Consider the following 8559-nt stretch of genomic DNA (forward strand, 5'->3'; position numbering starts at 1 on the left):
GACAACATCGTTATTTATGACGTCACAATACTTACAGCGTCACAAAATGAAATATAATGACATGTTTAATTGTTTCAACTGTCACCATAAATAAATATAAAAGAAGTTTTGCTAAAAGAGAGATTTTATTTAGACGTTGGAACTTTAGAAATGCTTTCTGATGGAACACTTTAAGTAAAGATTTTTCTTATGTTAAGAATCTTTCGTGAACTATAGTGCCTTGCCGATATTTGATACCAAAGACATCTTAATGACTCATTCATTATTCTAGTCGTTAAGTCTACCAAGATAAGTTATATATAGCTGGACACATTTCGTTTTATTTTTATGAAACACTCTTATTATTTATGTATTGAACCAGCGATTTAGATGGTTGGAGCGTTCAACGTCGTTTTGCGATGTGGCACGTCGTTATACGTATTAGACGCATCGTTAGAAGATATAAAACACGTCGATAGGAGATAATATGTGAAGAGCACACCATTTTCAGAACTACTAGTAATTTTCTGTAAGTTTGTAACGGATATAATAGAAAGGAGACAATGGATTTCATTATTTTCCCCATCCACGTCGACGAGTTTCTGTGGTACACTAATTAATCTAATGCAAGTTATTTGATTCAAGACTGTACGAGTGATCTCCCCTTATAAGAAATGTCGAAACGTTCTATTTTAATGTCGCACATCTCCACAGGTTGTAAAAGTTTTGCTGATACATTTTTAAATTCCAAGCAATAATGAGACACTATCTTCGTATATAATACGTCTAAGGACATTGATCGTTAAAACACAACAGTATTGATTACCTGCATGCAAGCATTTTATATTTAAAACATATATTAAAAAGAATTGAATACGGGAGTTTGTTATCCGCACAATTTATAATAAATTCGTACTATCTTTTCTACATTAAACTATTTGTATTTAGAAATAAAAAGCAAATTAATGTTTGAAAAATGATATATAATTGTCGCAATATTAGGATCTATATTGTATACGTGTATCCCAATATTTCGTTTTTTATTTGACTGTTCGCTTTGTTCTTTGTAATGCTGTGTAGGTCGCAGTGGGCCCGGTCGCAGTGGGACCGGTCGCAGTACAAGCGCAAGTAATGTAGCATTTAAGGATTGGCTTGCTTTTTTCAACTTTTGGTAGGCAACTCAGTTCCGTTGAAACATGTCCCGTGATCATGATGTACAGTAGAATATGCTTGAAATGGACTTCATAAGCCTACTGTCATAACAACCCTGTAAAGTCACTGAAGACAGCAAAGTAACAATTAACGCACTGCGTATTATAACTTCATTATCTCTCCAAACAAAAATGCAAACAAATAATTAGGGCATAATCTGAGTTCCTTAATAACAGATACATTTCACTCGTGGGTTGATTTTTAAAAAATACACCATTTGAGCGAATTTTAGTAAGTTTTCCTTTACAAAGACATCGCTTACGCGAAAAGAAAATGTATCTCCCGCCAAAAAATAGTGAGAATACTAATTACATTGTATTTGTTACTTTCATGTGAAAAACATGTTATTTGTCAAAGTAAGAAAATATCAGTTTTAATATCACTTTGAAACATTATTTAGATTGTGTGCCTATTCCGTCTTTTCGTATTGCAGAGTTATCTGCTCTTGTGAGCAGGTATTGATTGTTACGTCATTTGTTTGTGAGAGTAACGACACACATTTTTGAGAAAACGACGACGTAATTTTCTCACACAAACCAATGACGTAACAATCAATACCTGCGCACAAGGGAAGATAACTCTGCAATACGCAAAGACGGAATAGACTTTAACAACACTTAACGTTAAGTACATTTATATATCACGTTCACTTATTATGTATAACGGTTAAGAATTAAAATAAACAATTAATGAATTAATAAAAGTGATAATCCTTACAATAAAGATGTCATACGTTTTGTGTTTATTGTTTTTGTTTGACACAATGTTTTGTTCTTACATTTTTGTAGAGGGGACAAACTAATATTATCATAACGTGTGCCAAATCAATTTTTTACATTTTGGCAATTCTATTTATACATTTGCATGTTTAAATCATTACCTTTCCATAATGTAAGGTTGCGCATGTTTGAACGGAACCTTGTTGTATACCATCATTAAAGTAAAGAAGAAGATTTTGTTATGGTGAACGAAAAATAAATATCATTCACACTAAATTAAGGTACAACAAGCAGTTCCCTAAATTATGATTTATTTAGAGTCAACATCGTAGATTGTCCCGCCTGTGTCTGTGGATCTCCATGTGAAAACGCCTATCATTTCTGTTTTGAATGTCCAGTTTATACACACCAGAGGTTTGAAATGTTTCAAAATCTAAATTTTGTTAATAAAATCTCCTTAGATATATTGTTATCTGGTATTCCGGATCTGTCTTCTAAACAAAATAATGATATTTTGGTAACGTGCAAAAATTCATAAAGACCAGCGGTAGGTTTTAATTCGTAAGGCATTTTATACTTCTATACTCAATTTGTGAGACTGTTTAATGTTGTTCTTTCTCTTTTTGTTTCTGTTGTTGTAATGCTACTATAATACATATTATTTGATACCCAGTTGTGCCATTTTTGTAAATCTAATATATATATTTGAGGAAAGGGCGTAAATAATGTTGTAATAACTTGTGCCCAATCCTGTTGTCACTATTTTGGCAATAAAATGTTTTACTAAAGAAGAAGAAAAAACAATGAACATTATGGTTGTAAATGCTAAGTTTGTTTTCAACACAAACAGAATTGAATACCTTTTCCTGAATCACATTCCAACCAGATTCAATCAAGTAATGCAGTTCTTCTTGTTATTCTCTTCGTAACCACTTTCTTTCATTTCCTGATGCACCCCTTCCGCTCTCCCCTCGCCGATTTCTTCTTCTTCTCTTTGTCTGTTATACTATCAAAATAAATGTAACAGTGCCGTCCTACTGCCAGGTTTATTGATAAGGAAACGAATTAATATAAGTACTTATGTACTTGTTTTCGAATCCTCTTTGTTGATTTTTGTATTATTTTGTCACTGCCAAATATTGAATAAAAATACTGTTTAAACTAAATTGAAAACTCAGTATTTCTGCGAGCTACCGAAAACGTATGTTCGCTTCGGATACACGTAGATGTACGCACTCCTCTTAGGTAAGGTAAGTAGAGTGTGTACGAAGCGAACACTAGGCTAGAGAAGATGATGTTTCCTTTGTCAAGCAAAGAGTGTGAATAACCGGTGCATGGACTCTAAACTGTTGAACAATCAGTGAAGTCAGCTGTCAGAAATCTTAGAGACTGTATAGGCGCCTAGTCAGGGGGACGGGTAACAAGTTTCCTGTTTGTATTTGAAACAAACTTAGCATTAATTATTCATACCAAATTAATAAATCTTATTCCAAGTTGGTTTATCTCGGTTTATAATTGGCAGAACAAAACGTCAGTCGGAAAATATTCGTGAATTTCCGTAATCGTTTTAATTTGGTTACATGTCCGTCAGTCATCATCAGCAATAATACCTGTTAGTAAGAGAGTATCGTTACACGTGTCAATCGGGAACCGTCGGAACTTTCCGTCAACGAGAAAACACTCGTTTACGGAAAGTGCCGACAGTTCCCGATTGTAGCACTTGTTACAGTGTAAGCCACATTCAATCCCGAGTTTACGAGGAAATAAAACGTATATTAAGATGCATGGTGACAAATCAGAACAACTACAAAACATGTTATGGATGTGTTTATTATATAAAAGATAATGGTCGCAAAGCACAACTACATGTTGACCCCCAATATGTCAGCCCTATTTATACTATGCTGACCATTACCGGAGTGCGTATGTTATACAGTCTATGCAAGCGACTTATTGGAATGTATATTTTCAGTTTATGATACAACACATATATCTACACATTATAATACAATACGCTGTTGAAGTAGTTTTGGCCACATTTTCTCATCAACTATTGGTATTGAATTCACATCAAATGTAATGCAAGGCCGTGGTTGCCTTAATTCCAAACGCGACAGAGAGACAAAAGTAAGTAAGAATATATCACAAAGTATCGCTTTACATACAAATATAGTGTGTATTTCAAAATATTCCTCATTCATTAAGAAAAAAATGATTCAATTGAAATCTTTAATTTGTGAAATTTTGTGAAATTTATAACATTTGCTTTCTTCATTTATCATCGTAAAATATACCAATCTAATAACTAACAGGAATGTTGTCAACAAAATAACTCAAAAACTCGAGCAAGCATAACATCAGGTATGCATGTTTGGTCCCTTGATACATTCAGAATATAATTATCTTCAGACACGTCAACAAGTCAAGACAATGCATAGCTACACCTTAGGAGGAGGAGGATCAGAAACGCTGTTCACATATAAATTGTTTGTGCGAACTACAAAATCAATCGGGAACCGTCGGTACTTTCCGTAAATGAGACATTTCTCGTTTACGGAAAGAGCCGACGGTTCCCGAATGGTACAAAAGCTTATATCGTTTCTTTTCCATTGTAGAATTTCATATTCTGTACACAGATCATGTGTACTGGATTGCTTATGCACACAGTGACGATAATTACAAACACACGTACAAAACATATTGTACAAATACACAAGCCAATGTATTATGGTAAAAGTACAACAACAATGTATTTTTGCACAATTAAACAAGACGACACATCTTTTTACATTTGCATTTTTAAGCTGGTAACAAGCCGAATTTCCTAAACCATTTTCTGGAATATATAATTCAGACAAAGCCGATAAAACTGAATTTTCCAATTAAACGAAATTTGTTGTTTGGTGAGTAACTGTCCCTAAATATTTAGCACCCTTATGTTTGTCACAAGTCAACTTACAGATGACCCCACAACAGTCGCAACTGTCTACAATATAGCTACTACTTGTACTACATGTACTTTTTACTTCCATCTACAATTTGTACGACATTTTCTTTCTGTTATGAGGTAGAATTAATATCGGGTTTGGTATTTCATTTAAGAGAGGTGTAAACCTGAACGTAATACTGCTGGTTTCTTAGCTTAAACATTGTTGTTTTCAATGCATCTCATTTCTGTTTCTGATAATTATTACCAAACAAAACTGCAGCACTTGGTTAAAACTATAATCATAACAACAAAACTACCTTATTAAGCCTTTTGCCCTTTTCAGTACCAATTGATGCAAGGGTATTTAGTACTTCCACAAAACACATTTCATAATATAAAATACAATATATCATAACACGAAAAAAAATTCAATAAAATGTATATATGTATATCAAATATTAATACAATTATACTGTTTATTAGTAAAACTGGCGATGTAAAACAAGTGATTGGCTACAAAGAGCAGGTGATGATCAGATCTAAGTATTAACACATATTGTAAGGTATGTTCATTCTCTGAAATGTACAAACCACATCAATGGCTAGATGACTAGTAATGTATTCCGTCTCTGAATTGTACATGCCAGGTCAGCTAAGGATGGCAGGAAATCTATTCCATTTCTGAAATGTACACGCCAAGTCACACAAGGGGTGGCATACATGCCATGTCAAGCAAAGGACGGCAAGAAATATATTCCATCTCTGAAATGTACATGTCAGGTCACGTAAGGGGTTTCAAGAAAAATATTCCGTCTCTGAAATGTACATGCCAGGTCACGCATGGTTGACAAAAAATATATTCCGTCTCTCAAATGTACACTCTCAAATGTACATGCCAGGTCACGCAAAGGGTGATACGAAAAATATTCCGTCTCTGAAATGTACATGCCAGGTCATGCATGGGGTGGCAAGAAATATATTCTGTCTCTCAAATGTACATGCCAGGTCACGCAAAGGGTGATACGAAAAATAATCCGTCTCTGAAATGTACATGCCAGGTCACGCATGGTTGACAAAAAATATATTCCGTCCCTCAAATGTACACTCTCAAATGTACATGCCAGGTCACGCAAAGGGTGATACGAAAAATAATCCGTCTCTGAAATGTACATGCCAGGTCACGCAAGTAGTGGCAAGACATATGTTCCGTCTCTCAAATGTACATGCCATGTCACGTAAAGGGGTGGCAATAAATATATTCCATTTCTGAAATGTACTAAAGCCATGTACATGTCATGATTCAAGGTCACTAGTAATCTGTTCCACCTGTGTGGACATAATCAAGTAGTGTAATAAAACAAATGCTAAACTGGTCTTTGCTAAAACGTTTTTAAACATTACAATGTTAGCTTAAACATGATTTTTCGCAAACATTACAACATCCGCTAAAATATCTTCAAACATTATAGCATTAAGGCCAAATAATTTCATTCAAGAGTAACACAAATATACCCAGATCAAGGAGTAATAATGTATGTAAAGTTGGTTGTGATAAAATGCATGTTAGTGTATATGCATAGCTAAGTTAAGACTAGAAAATGATTTATCTTACTATATATATTTTTTTACAATAATGTGATATTCCTTCTACGAAAAATGATAATTCTGTTAAAAATAATTCAGATCGAACAAATTGTCAAAACACTGATTAAAAGGGACGCTAAAAGCGATATTTTGAAATGTAAACATAAATCATGAAAAACAGAGAAAATAATAGGCTCCCTCCCATACAGACTTAAGAAAAGAATGTTTACTCCAGATCTCTCCTTATCTATGTTTTATTCCTGTAAGTAAAAAAATATAATGCACAAGTGGAAAGAACAGTCAGATTTGTAAAAGATTGAAAGTCTTTAGAGATTACAGCAATATTTGTTACAGTAATGCTGATTTTATCTGGCATAAGGCACAAAGACATCTGCAAATACATGGAAGTATTCAGTGTTACCAGGAGATTAATTTTATGGGAAACATCTTACAATATAGTTCTATATTCCAGTAACCTAATTGCACAAGAATAGCCTCCCTTGTATATTACTTGTACTAAAATCTTTAACTCATTCACCCCTGAAATTTCATAATGAATTATTCCAACCTTTGAATTGGAGGAGTTCAAATGCGTCTCCAGGGATGAATGAGTTGACTTTCCACTTAAAACATTTCACAATCAATCCGACTACATTGTAAAACATTGTAAAGCATTGTTTGATTTTTTTTCTGATCGGACAGCTAATACACTTTAGCAGTCATAGTGCACAATATCTAATCATCTTTGACGTGACGATTTGATTGCAAGGTAAAATGCAAACGATAACAAATTAACAAGCAGTTGAAGGATGAAATATGATATTGAAAACCTAGCCATAACTCTATGTTTAAAATCTTCTACTACAAACAATGATTTACTTGAACAGTATGTGAAATTAAACGAACGTAAGGAATTTAACAGCAATAAAAATAATCAAAAATAATGCTCAGTTACTAAGGTAAAGTTACATAGAACTAATGTAAAGTTACATAGAACTATTGTAAAGTTACATAGAAATAATGTGAGGTTACATAGAACTAAGGTAAAGTTACATAGAACTAATGTGAGGTTACATAGAACTAATGTGAAGTTAAATAGAAATAATGTGAGGTTACATAGAACTAAGGTAAAGTTACATAGAACTAATGTAAAGTAACATAGAACTATTGTAAAGTTACATAGAAATAATATAAAGTTACATAGAACTAATGTAAAGTTACATAGAAATAATGTGAGGTTACATAGAACTAAGGTAAAGTTACATAGAACTAATGTAAAGTAACATAGAACTATTGTAAAGTTACATAGAAATAATTTAAAGTTACATAGAACTATTGTAAAGTTACATAGAAATAATTTAAAGTTACATAGAACTATTGTAAAGTTACATAGAAATAATGTGAGGTTACATAGAACTAAGGTAAAGTTACATAGAACTAATGTGAGGTTACATAGAACTAATGTGAAGTTAAATAGAAATAATGTGAGGTTACATAGAACTAATGTAAAGTTAAATAGAAATAATGTGAGGTTACATAGAACTAAGGTAAAGTTACATAGAACTAATGTAAAGTAACATAGAACTATTGTAAAGTTACATAGAAATAATATAAAGTTACATAGAACTAATGTGAGGTTACATAGAACTAATGTGAAGTTAAATAGAAATAATGTGAGGTTACATAGAACTAAGGTAAAGTTACATAGAACTAATGTAAAGTAACATAGAACTATTGTAAAGTTACATAGAAATAATTTAAAGTTACATAGAACTATTGTAAAGTTACATAGAACTAATATAAAGTTACATAGAACTAATGTAAAGTTACATAGAAATAATGTGAGGTTACATAGAAATAATGTAAAGTTACATAGAACTATTGTAAAGTTACATAGAAATAATATAAAGTTACATAGAACTAATGTAAAGTTACATAGAAATAATGTGAGGTTACATAGAAATAATGTAAAGTTACATAGAACTATTGTAAAGCTACATAGAAATAATGTAAAGTTACATAGAACTAGTGTAAAGTTACATAGAAATAATGTGAGGTTACATAGAACTAAGGTAAAGTTACATAGAACTAATGTAAAGTAACATAGAACTATTGTAAAGTTACATAGAAATAATA

Source organism: Mizuhopecten yessoensis, unplaced genomic scaffold (assembly GCF_002113885.1).
Source record: "Mizuhopecten yessoensis strain PY_sf001 unplaced genomic scaffold, ASM211388v2 scaffold8071, whole genome shotgun sequence".
Taxonomy (NCBI): Eukaryota; Metazoa; Mollusca; class Bivalvia; order Pectinida; family Pectinidae; genus Mizuhopecten; species Mizuhopecten yessoensis.